Source organism: Sinocyclocheilus grahami, unplaced genomic scaffold (genome assembly GCF_001515645.1).
Source record: "Sinocyclocheilus grahami isolate Dianchi unplaced genomic scaffold, SAMN03320097.WGS_v1.1 scaffold176.1, whole genome shotgun sequence".
Classification (NCBI taxonomy): domain Eukaryota; kingdom Metazoa; phylum Chordata; class Actinopteri; order Cypriniformes; family Cyprinidae; genus Sinocyclocheilus; species Sinocyclocheilus grahami.
In genome coordinates, this window is record NW_015505355.1 from 960,397 (window position 1) to 978,213 (window position 17,817).

General features: G+C 37.6%; 1 pseudogene; it reads left to right on the plus strand.

The window, feature by feature from the left end:
- The first annotated feature begins 1,871 nt into the window (after positions 1 to 1,871).
- Positions 1,872 to 4,918, plus strand: LOC107593818 (aquaporin-1 pseudogene; annotated as a pseudogene).
- Positions 4,919 to 17,817: the final 12,899 nt, after the last annotated feature.

A 17,817-nucleotide genomic window follows, 5' to 3' on the forward strand; every position in this document is an offset into this window, starting at 1 on the left:
TACTATTAACTAATAGAGGAGCAAGATTAACTAAGCAAGTAGTAGCAAATTTAGGACAAAGGTAGTTCCTTATTTGATATTAGATAATTATTAAATAAAAATATCCTCATTGAGAACTACTTGCGAACTATGACCAGTTAATAAAGAATAACTCATTAATTACTAATCACAACAGTAACGTCTTAAAAGTGAACAATTGGGTTCTTTGTGGAAACTATTCTAAGTATTCTAAGGACCATTATTCTAAAGTGTTGCCATATATATATATATATATTCAAAATGCAATATAAACATCAGTTTAGACAGGAACTGTACAGGTGCATTTTAATTCACAGTTAGTACCTAGAGAACAAAAAGGATGAATTAGCCAACAGGAAACCCTAAACAATGTAAACACACGTTCATGTGCTTCTGAGATAAGGCACACACACGTTCATTTGCAGCAGGAGCCAGATAAATCCTCAAAGCACTGATAGCAGATGTCCTTTAAAGATTTTATGTTTGGCTATACGAATCAGATGTTGGGTTAGCATTAAAACAATATGTGAAAGAATGTGCATTAAGTTTTACATTTTGGTGTCATTCCCAGCGGGCACCTTGATGTCAATTTGATGTCAAATATTAGTCAAGACTTGATCAAGATACTGTGACGTCTTTTTAAATTCACTATGGACTGCAATTTCTGCCAGTGGTAATTCGGTGAAAATAAGAAGTTAATTGGTTTAATTTATATGTAGGCCAATATGTTTAACGTTCAATTTAAATCAAATCAACGTCATGTCAAGGTTTTTCAATTTTGATGCCAATTTGATGACTTTTCAACATCAGTTGCCCACTGAGTTGGTTTGCTTTGAAAAGCAAAGCACAAAATACAGCTCATAAAAAGTTAGCTCAGAGAAAAGGTCTTGAATCAGTTCTTGGCATATGCCATTTGGTTTGGGTGGTTTTATGCAATGCAATGACATTCCTACATTATGAGTGTTGCTTAAGAGGACAAATCAGTTCTTGGGCTACTGTAGAGAGAGGTTAAAGTTGCTGTTACTTTATTGTCTGAGGTGAAGAGGGAGCTGGGAGAGCGTGTGTGTGTGTGTGTGTGTGTGTGTGTGTGTGTGCGTGTGTGTGTGTGTGTGTGTGTGTGTGTGTGTGTGTGTGTGTGTGTGTGTGTACTGAACCCACGTTTTAGCGCCACTCACTGGACGTTTCACTTTGAAACATTATATTATAAATAATTAAATAGAGGGAAAGAATTTAAACTCACTTTCACTCCCATGCTGTGAACTTTATGGGAATTGTCCCCTATTGTATGCTGAAAATTGCATAAAGTACTTTTATTTTACTGTTTGACTTTTACAAACTGCCCAGCCAAAAGTCTGGTCACAGCTGAGTTCATTTATGTATCTCATAGTCCTGAAAGTTCAGAGTGTGCAGAACTGTAATCTTGACAAAGGGTGAAAACGTTGAAGTGAACTAAAACGTAAGTTTTGATTTATGTAACATTTTAAGTCACTACATAGTTTCCAATCTTAGCTTTGATGAAATTTTGATTATTCTAAAATGTGAAAAATAGCAACAATCCACTAGTTTGTTCTCCAAGTTGGAACAGAATAAAAGTTTAGCTGCTTGCAGTGTTAAAATCAAACAGAGATCAGTGCTTAAATAAGGCTAGATTATGCCCTTATCTGCTAGACTTAAAGTGTGAATGAAATGAGAGTTGAAAAGAGGGAAGAAAAACGAAGGATTTCTCATAAATTTTGCCTGCCTCTTCTCCTCTCTCTCACTCACTCTCTCTGCCCCCGTAGCTGAAACCCGCCCCGTTTCATTAGCAGGACCTGCCCTATAAATACTCTCTTTTGGCAGAGAAACTTACTCAGTGCCCTCAGAAACCCCCACACTAACACATCCGCGTGCCCAGAGCTGCCAGTCATGAAGGAGCTGAAGAGCAAGGCGTTCTGGAGGGCCGTTTTGGCCGAGCTGGTGGGTATGACCCTCTTCATCTTCCTCAGCATTACAGCTGCAGTTGGAAACGCCAACAATGACAAACCAGATCAGGAGGTCAAGGTGGCTCTCGCGTTTGGCTTGTCCATCGCCACTCTCGCCCAAAGCCTGGGTCACATCAGCGGAGCCCATCTGAATCCAGCTGTGACGCTGGGCTTGCTGGCCAGCTGTCAGATCAGCTTGCTGAAGGCTGTGATGTACATCGTGGCCCAGATGTTTGGTGCAGCGCTGGCGAGCGGCATCGTGTATGGCGTCACCAAAGGGGATGCCCTGGGGCTAAATACGGTGAGTACGCTGATCTTCAGTATCTCTGCTAAGACACCTGTCTCTGACTGCTCTGTTTACATGATTACATGAGTCGCTTACTGTAGTTTTAATTCAAAAAAAATTTCTAGTTTAAAATAAAATGTACATTTTCCAATGAATCTCCAAACTGGAATAATCTGTAATTAAATGTAAATTTTAAGTCTAGGAAATGTATGATTGGTTCAATTTCACAAATAAATAATTAGTTACAAAGAAAGAAATTTAGAATTTTTCTACACTGTTAAAAATATATCAAATCTGAATTTGGTTTTATGGAAGTCAAGAATATTATGAGCAAATCTATCTATATTAGGTTAAAGCAAGAAAAGCTATTTTAAGGTTCAGATAACACACACATCTCCTTTAGGTAACAGCTTTGTATTTTCACGTTTTTACAGTAAACTGCTGCTGTTTATATTACAGTTTATGTTGCATGTATTTTGACCTCTTGGAAAAAAAGTTTAAAAATACAAAACAACAACAATTGGTAAACAAAGCAACCCAGTGCCTGGTTTATTGTAGTTATAAATTATATTAGACTTTTTTTTTTTTTAAGTGATGAAATGAAAATTCTCTCATCATTTACTCATCCTTAAGTTGTTCCAAACATGTATGGGTTTCTTTCTTCTGTTGAACATGATGATATTTTGAGGAATGTGAGTATCAAACCGTTTTTTGTCCCCATTGATTTCCATAGTTTGGGGGAAAATGCAATGGAAGTCAGTGGGGACCAGAAACTGTTTGGTTACCCAGATTCTTTAAAATATCTCCTTTTGTTTTCGGCAGAAGAAAGAAACTCATACAGGTTTGAAACAACTTAAAGGTGAATAAATGATGACTGGAATTTCATTTTTGGATGAACTGGCCCTTTAATGTCTAGCTTTTCATCCTGTAAATGTATTGTTTGCTCACCTGCAACAGGGTGTTACATAGCCATAATAAAAATGAATTTAAGATGTTTATGAGATATTTGTACACAAAAACATCTTGGAGATGAAGTTAGCGATATGAACAAACCCCTTACGTTAAGTATGTTTGATATGGACATGAATGATAACTCGAATTTGGCTTGTTGAGAAGAAATTAGCTATTAAAAATCTGATTACATTAGAGGAGGTCATATTTGGACTGGAGACCAGAATATCAGAGAGCCTGGGAGTGACCCTTGATTTGGGCCAGTAAGCAAACCCAGAATACCCTACCTACATTGGGAAAAAGAGAAGAAGAAAAAAAAGGTCCTCTTTTGAAATACTGTTGACTATAAGTATCTTTGCAAGTACATGTCAACTAACTCTCATTAGCGTATTAGAAGACTGTCAGGCTAGGGTTAGATTAGTAGAATAAGTTTAAATGCACTTGCAAAGTTACTTATAGTCAACAGAATGCCTAAAGTGGACCAAAATGTGGTGTAGAAACAATTTTCACTCAGAAATTGCTAGTATATTTCACAAAAAATTACAAAGAAATGCTACCTGGTCTCATGGCAAAAATGTACCTGGGGGCACTTTTTTCGCGAGACGCGAAATACGTACCAATAAGTACATATCACTGCAGTTTCCAAAAGAAATGAACACTAGAGGCAGTAAAACTCCTACACCTTTTAAATTATTTTCACACAAAGTATGATTTACAGAGTTTCGATTAATAAAGCGTAATTTTCGCACAATTACTTGAAGAGTATTATGTTGTGACTTCAAAACATTTTTAATATGCTGGGAGATTTGAAAACTGATGCTTTTTAATGTTAGCACCGCACATATCCAGCTTCATATCAATGGGTTTTCATTGACGATAGGTTTGTTCGGTAGCTCACGGAGTACGGAGACGTACTTGAGAGGTGAGGAGCTCCGGTTTGATATTTTCCTGAGACTGGTTTGTGCAAGTAACATGTTTAAATTAATTAAACAAAATTTTGAAGTAGAAAAACTTATTTAAAAAGCATACTCCAATAAAGTTTAGACTCAAAAAACATCAATAAACATCAAAAAATAATTTATTTATAGTAGCGACTGACCACATGAACTAAGAACAAATCAGAAAAGCTTCGCATTTTTGCACCAGTAAGCACCCTCAGGAATGCTTTATATGATATTACATAAGCGATTCCACCCACAGACACAAATAGACTTTTACATATTTTTGAATTTGTTGTTTCCAGTCGATGTTTGAAATGATTTCTCTACTGTTTTCAGGTCTATTGGGTAGGCCCTATGTGTGGAGGTGTGGCAGCTGCGCTGGTCTATGACTTCCTGCTCTACCCTAAACTGGACGACTTCCCCGACCGCGTGAGGGTACTGGTGGCCGGCCCGGCCACAGACTATGACGTCAACGGTACTGACGATCCACCTGCTGTCGAGATGTCATCAAAGTGATATGATACTCTGAGTATTTAGTGTATGATATTCTTCAAGACCACAAAACATCTGTAAATATACCTGTTTTTCCCACAGGGAAATAGCATTCATTGTAATTGATTATATGACAGTGAGGAATTGCGGGTTTAAAACTGTCTTTGTAGTTGTTCAAAGGGACATCTGGCATTTTGTATTGACTGATTAGAGTTTTGTATTATTGTTTGTACTCTTATTTAGAGAATCAGTATGTACCTCAGGAAATTTATACAGTTTTCACTATTTTTTTTGTGAACTTTTTTCACTTTGTATTGTGTTATGTGTACACTTTGATATTGTTTTTTTCTAATTAAACTTCAGAATTTTTAATCCTAAAGTGTTTTTCTTCAAATTGCAAAAGTTAAATTCCCAGACAAAAGATTTAAAAGTTAGTTGATGTTTTTAAGTCGCACACGCAAGGGTTAACCATCACATATCAATCAAATACATATCAAAGTGATATGATACTATCTTAGTATTTAGTGTATGATATTCTTCAAGACCTCAAGATATCTGTAAATATACCTGTTTTTCCCACAGGGAAATAGCATTCATTGTAATTGATTATATGACAGTGAGGAATTGCAAGTTTAAAACTGTCTTTGTAGTTGTTCAAAGGGACATCTGGCATTTTGTATTGACTGATTAGAGTTTTGTATTATTGTTTGTACTCTTATTTAGAGAATCAGTATGTACCTCAGGAAATTTATACAGTTTTCACTATTTTTTTTCTAACTTTTTTCACTTTGTATTGTGTTATGTGTACACTTTGATATTGTTTTTTTCTAATTAAACTTCAGAATTTTTAATCCTAAAGTGTTTTTCTTCAAATTGCAAAAGTTAAATTCCCAGACAAAAGATTTAAAAGTTAGTTGATGTTTTTAAGTCGCACACGCAAGGGTTAACCATCACATATCAATCAAATACATTTTTGGAATCAATAATGGAGGAGTTACGTTGGAAGTTATATCCATAAAATTTTGAAAAAGCCTGCTTTGTTTTAAAATGTGGACGACAAGCCTTGTAATCCACTGGTGGGAAGTTGAAACAACTTATTTTCAGATAGTCACATATGACATAAACAGAAATAAATGAAGACTTGAGGTAAAACTAAACTAGACTTTAACTATGAACGTGAACCTGAAGCATGATTTTAGAAACTCACTGACAGTGGGTAAACTCAAACAAAGGGACAAGTGACTAGGGAAACAAGAGGGCTATAAATACTAGGGCTAATTAGGGTAGCGAGGCACAAATGAGAACAATCAGGAAATAACAGAAGGGAAACAGGAACTACAACTACAAACTAAAAGACTAGATAACAAAGCAAGAGCACAAAATACACAGAAGCCTGACAGCAATATTTCACTTTCAAAGATGCCATATGTACCATAAGCCTTCTGTAGTCTAAGTCTTCTTTGAAAAGCATTGGCTAAATTAATACATGTATTGAACCTTCTCTAGTCTTGCCTGGGTCCTAATGGGGAGAGTAAAAGGATAAAAAATGAAGCATTTTTTAAGCATGTGTTTTTGAGGAAAATTAGAAAAGTGCATCATTTAAATGAAATTGTTGGGAGCATTTTGGAGTGAAATGTGACCTGGATATTTTTGAATGTGTGTGTAAGTGACCTTGATGCAGTTATAAAGCATATCAGAGAACACTCTTGGTGCAACATAAGCCATAGAGCAGTATGAAACAGTGTGTGATACACGCTTATCAAAGAACTGCCTGTACAGCATACACCAAAAATAAAGTTAATTTCTTCATTTTTACACATGTACTAACACTGATATCTATTTCGTAATTTCAAACCTTTATATACACGAATATCAATATTACTCTAATGATGTAATTGTTTAAACAATTTATGTAACTGATGTTGATTTTTAAGACCATGTCCTAGTTTCATTGGCTGTGATATTGTTTGGTAATGATTGACCATCATTTTCTTTCATATCGGCTTCTCTGAAGAGGGAGGAAAAGTGCTGTTTTTAAACAAGAGAATGATGTGAAGAATCTCAAAGTCAATAAACAAAAAAGTCAGTCCACACATGTACCGAAATATTTAATACAGGTGAATAAGCCATCTCGCGCTTCTGGAAATGGCGTATAATGATGTTTAATGGACTAGTAGCCACCCATGGATAAAGCCTGGAAGCCCACCTCCCTCCTTTGTGCATCTTATCCTGTCTCGTATCCTGTTCCACACCAAGGAATGTCGCATCTTTTTTTCTTTATTGTTCGCAAGGTCATGTAGTAAACCAATGCTCATGAATGAGTAGCCTGATAATAAATAAATAAATACATTTTCTGCATAATAAAAATGTTGTATTCCAAAGTTTTCAATCTGTAAACAAAATAACCACTTGTTAAAATATTTTGTTTTGAATTAAGAAAAACATACTTTGCATTACAAATGATAAAAGTTTAATTGAATGAACATTAAAAATGTTGACAGCAGCCCTGTCCCAAACAGCACCTTAAGGGGCCACACACACGTAACGTCTTTTGCATGCTCAAGTTCATTATTTCAAATGTAGACGAGCGACGTTCGCAATGTTCATGTGATGCGATGCGTTCGTTTTTCACCACAGTGAGATGAAAACATCTCAACCTTTCAGAATGCCGCAAGTGCACCGCAGGTCATGTGACAAGAGCTGACCAATCAGCTTCATCCTTTAGGTAAAAACATTGAAAGCTCAGCCAAGATGGAGGAACAGCTGTACAGGGATTTAAATAAATTTAGTAGCAGAGCTACTGTCCACCAAAGCATTTTTCCCAAGGCTTTTTAAAATAGTTTTCAATGTGAGCACAGTTTTTTTTTAAACGCCAGAATCATGAGATGCTGAGAGATGCTATTTCATGCTGAGCATTGAGAGCTTGGACGTGTTTTCTTGGTGGTGAGATTTGAAGAATTTTCAACTTAGAGTAAAACACAGCGCTCATCCCTGTCACTTTTTAGTCAGCCGTCCAATCACAGTGGAGGAGGGGCGGGGCAAAAACCACACCGGCCAATCGTCACATCTTGTTGTTCAAGAGCAAGACGACAACAAGAAGCACAACAATGGAATAAAATCATTTAAAACAAGGGCCAGAGCAAGTACTTTACATTCTGTCAACAGTTTTATATTCAGAAAGAAATTATCTGCAAAATCAGATTATCCGAGTATATTCTGTATCATATCAGCCAAAAAAACAAAAAACACTGTGCCGCAGAAGCACTCTCGAGCGCTCACAGCTAGGTGGCTAAGCTGGCTAAAAATGCATTGGTGAACACACGGCCTAAACCTTTGCCGTATTCCACACTTTCGTAACGTAATGCCTCTTCAGGAGCTCTGCGGTGGAGCTCGCCTCATGCAGTATTACACTTCTGTGATACCGGAGGCTGCAGTTTTAGGACTGCATTTTTAGGAGCCTAGTTTTATTGTGACAGCGCCACCTAGCCAGTAGTACTCCATCAGAGGAGACCTGATTCAAACCTGAAACAAATGGGTGCAAAGACTGCTAGATCACAGAAACGATTCAATTTTATTATCTTCCTATCTTATTTTTAATGAGGCGATTTCACACTTGAAATGTGCGACGCTTTCTGTGTCATCCGCTTCCAGTTATTTTTAGCTGTACAAAAGCATTCAGTTATGCTACTAGATGTTGCAGACTGGTATTTGTTATCATATTAGTTTAATTCATTAACGTAATCATAAACACACTGGTTTGTAGCAACTATTTTAAGGTTTACTACACTTTAAGTTGGTTGCACACCAGACAAGACACACCAATCCACACTGCGGGTAATAAAAATCAAGTCTCATTCATACAAAGAAAACAACTTATATTTGCATTAAAAAAATATGGTCTTTTATAAGAGCTCATAGATAAAAAAAAAATAGATTTAAATATGTCAAGAGGCTTACCAACAGTTATGTTTAGTGTTTAGGGATTGGTTAGTAGAATATATCAATTAGGTTTAAACATTTAAAACCTAAATCATACATGAAAATTAATAATACAAATATATGTCATGGACCTGTTTTGCTCATTCAAAAGATCTAACATCTAACATTTTGCTCTAACATCTGGAAGTGCACACCATAATTGGGGTAGCATTTTATTTTACAGTCCTGTTCCACATGTACATACCATGTAGTTATTATAGCAATTACAATAATTAGGTAATAACTAGATACTAACCCTAAACCTACACCAAAACCTAACCTTAACCCATGCCTTATATTACTCAGTACTTTCTTAGGTAAGTATATTGTAAGGGGATGTAAGTGCACGTACTGTAAAATAAAGTGCAACCATTATTTGGCATTAGTTTAAAAGTTTTAAATAACAACATAATTTGGGACAGTTTTAACATTGCTTTAAATTGTGATTTTGCCATAATTGGTAGAACATGAAATATTCTTGTTGAGTCATGGTGCCATCTTGTGGTATGACTGACAGGAATACCCAGAGGACTCCTGTAGCTCAACCAGCAAAGCACAGCTAGCAAAGCCAAGCTCATGGGTTCAGTTCCCAGGGAGTACATGTACTGATAGAATGTAGACCTTGAATGCAATGTAAGTCTCTTTGGATAAAAATGTCTGCCAAATGTATAAATTTAAACTAGATTTTCCCACCACTGTCTTTGACTCAAATGCAGCATTAAGTGCTTCCACCAGTATTGTCATTTCCCTCACAACCAATAATTTTGCCACTACATTTTGATCAAAAGTTACAGAGGAGGTTACAGAGTACAGGACAGTATCAGTGAAGTGCATGCTTGAGATACGTGACATGCAAAGAAAACAAAGACAACTCGAGGTAAATAACTTGTGAACGGAGTGTTTATGACATCAGCGGTTCTGGAAAAAGACTCACTATAAATCAATGCAAATTATCCTTAATTTATTTCATATCTGATTAATCCAATCATAGTGTTTGCTTGATGCCTTTTTTCCCAAGATATAGATGTTAACTCTTTTTTGTTTTGTTTTTCTTACACTGTAAGTGTAGTATGTTGACAACATCTTAAATATCATAGGGTCTTATTTCTTTCTGGATGTACTAAAGGAGAATAATTGACAGAAAATCAGAACAGTTTGTCCAGGAAAGCAAGTTTCTTTTGTCAACTACTGCTGTTGAGTCTCTTATCAGTGTCTAGATGTGTGTGTGTGTGTGTGTTTGTGTGTGTGTGTGTGTGTGTGTGTGTGTGTGTGTGTGTTTGTGTGTGTGTGTGTGTGTGTGTGTGTGTGTGTGTGTGTGTGTGCGTGCGTCTGTGCGTGTGTGTTCCCTCTCCTAGGTCTACAGAGTTAGTCCTTTGATGTGGTGTATTCATTTGTATGTGTCTCCAAAATGTAACCATTTTCTCAAAAGTCTTATTTTGTGAGATAAAAATATCAGGCACTGAGACAAAACCTTACTTTAAAATACATATTGTGTGTAAATAAATAAAACTAAAGAAAATATAGCTAAGGAAATGTAATGCAATGCTGCATGTGCATCTAAGTACCCAGGGTGCAGCGGGTGCAGAGAAGATAGGTTTAATTTTCCCAGTGTGCTTTGCTTCAGACTTTTAAATTAGAGTTAAAGGGATAGTTCACCCAAAAATGAAAATGTGATGTTTATCTGCTTACCCCCAGGGCATCCAAGATGTAGGTGACTTTGTTTCTTCAGTAGAACACAAACAAAGATTTTTAACTCAAACCGTTGCAGCCTGTCAGTCATATAATGTAAGTGAATAGGAATCACAGCTTTGAGAGTCAAAAAAACATAACAAAAAAAACAAATTAAACCATGTGGCTCGTGACGATACATTGATGTGAAAAGACACGAAACGATTGGTCTGTGCAAGAAACTGAACAGTATTTATATCGTTTTTTACCTCTGATTTTCCCATTGTTCTACATTCATTTTTGGGCGAACTATCCCTTTAATGTTGAAATTAAGTGTTAGTTTGTGCACACAATTAACATAGGGGGGAATCTGTTAGTGTTTAATGTCCTCATATATTGGGATTTCAATTTAAGTTGGTTGCAATAGTATTTCCCTATATTAGCACATTAGGACATTTGGCCTACACACATGCACAAACAAACACCTAGACAGGCAAATGAGACGTTTTTTATAGGGTTTTATAGGGTAAATTGGATTTCAAGGCCAATTAAGTGTTTTCTATGGCAATCTGTGACCATTTCTACACTGGACACATCAAAGTGAAAGTTACAAATAACAGGGCATCAGATGACTTTTGGCAACTTGGTTCACACCAACTTGTAAGGATATTCTTTGTGTTCTCAATAGAAAAAAAGGTTCATATATTACCCTATATCTATTGATGTGTACAGATGAGAGTTCATTTTAGGGGTCAGGGTCAGGTGATTTTAGTCTGATTTACTCGTTTTCGATTCATGAACCAAGCATTTAATTTGGGTTAGAGATTTGAGCTAAATTGCTCAAATTTAATTTAAGAGCGTAACATCTCATAAACATACAGATGTCAGTCCTGTGTTCCATGTTTTGTGTTTTCCTCCCCCACGTGCTTTCCATGAAAGCTTGCCGCAGTGACGGCTTTAGATGACGCCACCATCAACTCTTTGTTCTGGCACAGGGCCAATTACCATCGCCCCGTGGACCTCCCAGACACCACGGGACTAAGCTGGAGGGAAGGGATCTTCCCGGTGTCTGGAGAGTGTCCGGCCCCGAGCCAGAACCAGCCCGCCGGCCGTTCCTCAGTCAAGCCCGTCGGCCACTCAGCAGACAAGTCAAGCACACCGGCCGCGGCTCTCTCCAGCCCCCCAGCCGTTCCAATGTCAAGCCCGCCGGCCGCGCCATTGTCCTCTAACCAAAGGAGGAGGAGGAGGAGGAGGAGAAAAAGACTGTTCTCCGCCCTCATCCTAGCCCCAGAGCTCGCTCCAGTGTCGGCTCCAGCCCCCGAATCCAGCCCAAAGAGGGCTCCAGTTCCTGAGTTTAGCCCACGGAGTGCTCCAGTCCCCGAGTTTAACCCAGAGAAAGCCCCATTCCCCAAGTTTAGCCCAGAGAGGGTTCCAGTCCCCGAGTTTAGCCCAGAGAGGGCTCCAGTCCCCGAGTTTAGCCCAGAGAGGGCTCCTGTCCCCGAGTTTAGCCCAGAGAGAGCTCCAGTCCCCAAGTCTAGCACAGAAAGGGCTCCAGTTCCCACGTCCAGCCCAAGGAGTGCTCCAGTCCCCAAGTCTAGCACAGAAAGGGCTCCAGTTCCCATGTCCAGCCCAAGGGTTCCAGTTCCCATGTCCAACCCAAGGAGGGCTCCAGTTCCCACGTCGAGCCCAAGGAGGGCTCCAGTCCCCAAGTCAAGCCCAGGGAGGGCCACAGTTCCCAAGTTAAGCCTACGGAGGGCCTCTGAAACCTACATTCTCCCCAAGGATTTTTTGGCGGGGGGTAGTAGGGGTCCATCCGTGGAGGCCGGGCCGAGTGCCGAGGCCAGGCTCCCCGAGCTCCCTGTTCCGCCATGGTCTCCTGAACTGTTTGCTCCGCCATGGCTTCCTGAACTGTTTGCTCCGCCATGGCTCCCCGAGTTCCCTGTTCCGCCATGGCCTCCTAGTCTGCCTGATCCGCCATGGCCTCCTAGTCTGCCTGCTCCACCATGGCCTCTTAGTCTGCCTGGACACGCCTTCCGGGAGGGGGGAGTAATGTCAGTCATGTGTTTCGTGTTTTGGGTTTTCCTCCCCCACATGCTTTCTATGACACAGTTTTCCCTTATGTTCAGTTATGTTTATTGATCCCAGGTGTTTCTCGTCAAGTCCTGTGTATTTAAGTGGTTCCTGTTCTGAGTTTGGTTTGGTCTTAAACGTCGATCCCCGTTCCTACGTGTGTTTTCCTAGTTCCTATGTGATAAATAAAGACTGTTCATGTTGAATTCTCCTACGTCTCCCTCGCTCCGACACAGTAGGCAACACCGTGACTGCAGAACAAGGTTCCTCAGAAGGTGGCCTGTGGGCCAGAGACACAAATGTTTGGCCTGCGTCCCACGCTGAAATCAAATGTTTATGTAAGTGTATGCACCAAGCACAATCTGTGAAAATTTTAGTTCATAGAAAACAAAAAACTAAACAAAAAGTCCCAAAAACACAATATACTACTCAAAAATGTGGGAGTGTAGAAATGTTCCCGAGGTTAACCATATGTTACCCTGTTTACAAAGTCAGTGTTAGTCTTATTCCAAATGATTTCTGACAATATAATGTACATCTGGTAATCAAGTTTACTGAAAATTTGTGTCCAGCAACTGGAAGCGGCACAACTTAAAGGCCCGCTCACACCATGAACGATAACTGTATAAACATGAAAGAGAGTCCACACCACAGCTATAACGATAACGATGCAGTGGAACCATATTGTTGGAATCACTTTCAGCACTATTTTTTCCCAGCTGATGAGCAATAAAACACTGACAGCCTGTCAGAATTCAAATTCAAGATTAGATCAGTATGCCAGGCTAGCAAGCAATGTAACAGCTTAATTCAATTTAGAGATCAGATAGATCACACTAGCTAGATTCACTGTTTAGATGCACTCGAAACATAGCATGCTGAGGACATCTGCTGGATAAAGTTAAGTGTAAACTGCAGTGACGCAATGACTTTACCAACTGAGAAGGCGGGACTATTCCGCCACATTGTGCATTGCACTTTCTCCCATTCATAAGTAATAGACCTCGAACATTACAAAGCACACAATAACTTTAGTTAAGTCTACAAGAAGTAAATCTACGTCACCAGCTAATTACTCTTCAGTACTGATGCTATCCACCTTATTTTTCCCGTAAGATCGAGCGTGGTCATTTGTAAATTTAATGTCTTCCATTTACAGCTATTTTTGGCTGTACAAAACTGCTCGTTTTGCAGCTTAATATTTCGAACTGGCCTGTCTTACCATATCATTTTAATGTATTATCTTAATTATAAACACACCGGTTTGTAGTGCAAACCGTTTTACCGTTTACTGCACTTTGTTATTCTTCTCATTATTTTCCTTCAGCGGCTAATGAACTGGAAGTCTCACACATTGACAGAAAACGGCTTACTTCTGCGTTGAAGAGCTACTGCAAAAATGGAAGTTCAGAGACAGAATTCTAAAAATGGCTGCTCACTTGTTTCTCATGTCTATCTCAGGCACCGTACACTGTAAAAAAAAATCTGTGACATTTACGGTACAATACCGGCAGCTGTGGTTGCCAGAACTTCACCGTAAAAAATATGGTAGGAACATTTTAGGTTTAACAGACTTAACTTAAATTCACAATAAAATACTGTATTTCATTAACTGATGTAATGTTAATAAACCAACATATTGAAATACTAATATCTGTTTTGAACCATTGTAATGCACTGATAACCACCAAAAACTGATGGTGATGAGAAAGTCACATGATGAACCAAAGCCCATCACAAACAGCTTTTCTACGAGCTGAGGAGGGCAATACTTGTATACAGAAGGTGCACAGCGTCATTCACACAAACACTAAACCCCATCATGGTGACACACATGATACTGAAATAATGCAATAAACATTCATTTAACAACATTAGATGTAAGATTAAACCCTGGTGTACACAACTGATAAGAAAAAACTAAGAAGAAACATAGTTATTTCAACAAAAAAAACATAAAATATGAAGTGTCATGCAGGGAATTCTGGGAGTGTCAATTTACGGTTTTTCACCATAAATTATACAATTACTTTTTCTTTTTCACTTCCAAAAACCGTATTTTTAACAGTATTTTACTGTAAAATCACATTAAATGTAATTACATTTATTCACTGAATATAGTATGGAAACGTACTGTTAACCAGTTAACAGGTTTTTACTGTAGCATTTTTACAGTATTTTACTGTTAAAATCACAATCAGTGTATCTAAAGTCTTCGACGTAAAGCAGCAGATCATCTACATTCTCTTTCCTTACTTTGAAACTGCACCGTACGTTGAGAATGAACAAAATTTATCGTTCGCAGATGTGAACGTAAATATAGTTATCGTAATAGTTATCTTTATTATTCTTGGTGTGAATGGGCTGGTTACCTGCTCCCCTTCCTCAAAATACTTCTTCGGGCATCACTGATAAAACGCGTTGCATGTTTTCACATAACTGTGATTTCAGTTAACCTTGGGTTACCACTGCACTTCTCTTTCCAAAAATGCGTTCATAGCAATCTGTGTTTTTGATCACTCTCTGTTGGTCTTAAATTTCTCTGTTTTCTGATATGTGAGTTTCATTTAATGAGTTAGTTTATGTTTATGGCATAGCGGCATGGACAACTGGTTGAATCTGGGAGTAGTGTGTTAGATAAAGCATGTTAATTTCTCCCAATTCACTATGATACAACATGGCACGTTCCTGTCAGTCTATCCGCTTTTCACTCCTACACTGCTTTGCTTCATTTTTCGTAAAGGATTCAGAAGCAATGCGGCGATGAGATTTTGTAGATGCTAAAATTTCATCATGAAAACTTGCTGGAGTAAAAGCTTTCAACTTCCCCTGTAGCAATCGAAACACCATACAACAGAGAAGAATATATATATCAGGAGGCATTTCTGAGGGTGAGGTGACACTTCTGAACGGCATTTATCGAGTGACAGAACTGCAACACCCAAACGTTCAGTTATCGGTTTCCTCACATTGTGCTGATGAGGCATAAACAAACACATGCCGTAGATCTCCTCAAGCAGCTGTACTGCAAGACAAAAGCCAATTCCAAAACAAATTAAAGGAGATTGCTATGGTGTAAAGACATCATCATCTTTGTGAACAATAGTACCAAATCTATTAGATTGTCCTCAAGCCTCTATTTGACAGTCTTATGGAATAGTTTGTCTTATTGCATGATTTTTTTAAATGTCTGTAACTGTTGGGAATGATAAAATCAAGATTAAAAGATAAATGTGAATGAAGTGTCTCAATTGAAAATGTGTCACAATATACTGTATGTGTCAGCCCTTCCAAGGACACCATGCACATCCAGTTTCAATTATAGGCCTATTAAATACCTGTTAGACACTTTATTTTAGAATAGATTAGATATGGAATCAGATAAAGATGGATTCATTCATACGGATGATTACATCCACCAGCTTTATTCTGCACCGCTATTCCTGTAACAGACAACTAAAAGTGTAATCTCAGTGTTTTTTTTAAATAATACAATAAAAATGCATTTCAAAAATGTTTACATTTTTGAGAGTTCTGACTTGTGTTTTTTTTGTTTTGTTTGTTTTTTGCTTTGCAAGAGCTGAGTAAAGATGGATTACATGCAGAATCACCAGGCAAACTCCTCTCTTGCCAGATATAAAATCTGTGTAATACTGCATTGATGTTTATGTCAGATTAAATATATACTATTCTGAAAATGTAGATGATTAAAGCTCTGTCTCCATTACCATTATTGTATGATGAACATCAGAATCTACTGTCTTACTACAAATAAATAAATAAACTAAGTGAAGAAGAAAGGTAATGAATTCATCATATTTGCTTGTAACTTCACTCGACCCTGAGCTGAGAAGTGACCTTAAAGTACCGAGAAATTACACCTTGTTATGTCACTTTATTTAAGGACCAGTTCTCACTATTAACTATATTAGCATGCATATTACTAGCATATTGGCTGTTTATTAGTACTTACAAAGCACATATTAATGCACGACCATATTCTAGAAATATAAAAATAAAATTAGTATGTACATTGACTTGTTTACATCAAAACACCTTTGTAATGTCACCATGGTACAAAGGGTAACCATAATTTAATGCTTTAAACTTAAAAGACTGACATCTGCTGGACATTTTGTCGAAATCCACTGAATTCAGGAACATGTACTGGGAATATGTTGTGAAGTTCACACACACCTTACTCAGTTTATTGATGGTGGAGTTTGACAAAACACTACAACAACAGCTGGAAAGTGGGAAAATACCAGTTTTGAGTAGGTTATTGGTGATGTTGTCATAAAAAATGGGTTTAAATGATTATGTTTACACATCATATCACTGTGAATTATGCCTCAAACGTTCGTTTTAAGAGGCCTATTGTTGAATGTTACACAAAATGAAGGTAAGAGTGACATTTGATCATGGTTTGGTCGATACCTTCAAAATGGCGCCTGGGTGACGTCACACATAATATACATACGTGACTGACAAAGACAGATAAAAGGGCAGTCAAAAGTGAAGCCCAAGAAACAAGAAATATAAAAAAATAGAAAGGTAGAAAAATCAGAAATGCATAGAATATGTGAATTACCACATATGTGAGTGCAGGGTTACTGAATGTGCTTTTTTAATTGATTGTGCTCTTTGTGTCAATGCTGTTACTTTTACAAAGAAGCAATACTGATAGAGGCAATTTGATAAGCTATGGTCTCTTCAGAGACAGAATCTGGATAAATGCTTAAATGTGTAAAATAGCTGTAATATTCCCATCAGTTTACAAGTGAAGACGAGCATCAAACCATCAGGATGAGCTGAAATTAGCAAAGACTGAGTTTATTCAAGAGGATTCTTATTCTTCATTCTTCATTAAAGAAGCTGAAAGTTATTAAGCCTCAAGCAGTTTAAGATGTTGTTTGAAATTGTGTAAATAGCACTAATAATAAATAGAACAATGTTCTGGATCATCTATTTAAGTTTAATGTTTGTAGTGATTATAATGCTGATACCTATAGTAATGTAGCTTCCTTTAAAAATACAGTGTTACCATTGTAACATTCTAAGTCAGTTAAATTCCGTTAGATGCCTTAAAGGAACACTCCACTATTTTTGAAAATAGGCTCATTTTCCAACTCCCCTAGAGTTAAACAGTTAAGTTTTACCGTTTCCAAATCCATTCAGCCGATCTCCGGGTCTGGCACTTTTAGCTGTACACTATAAAACATGACCGTGAATTTAACGGTAAAAGACTAAAAATGCTACAGTAAAAACCTGTTAAATAGTTAACGGTTAATTCCCCTACTATATACGGTGAAAAACTGTATTGGACATTACATGTATTGGACATTAATTTTACGGTAGTATACCGTTTTTGGAAGTGAAAAAGACCGTATAATTTACAGTGAATAACCGTAATTTGACATTCCCAGAATTCCCTGCGTTACATTTCAAATTT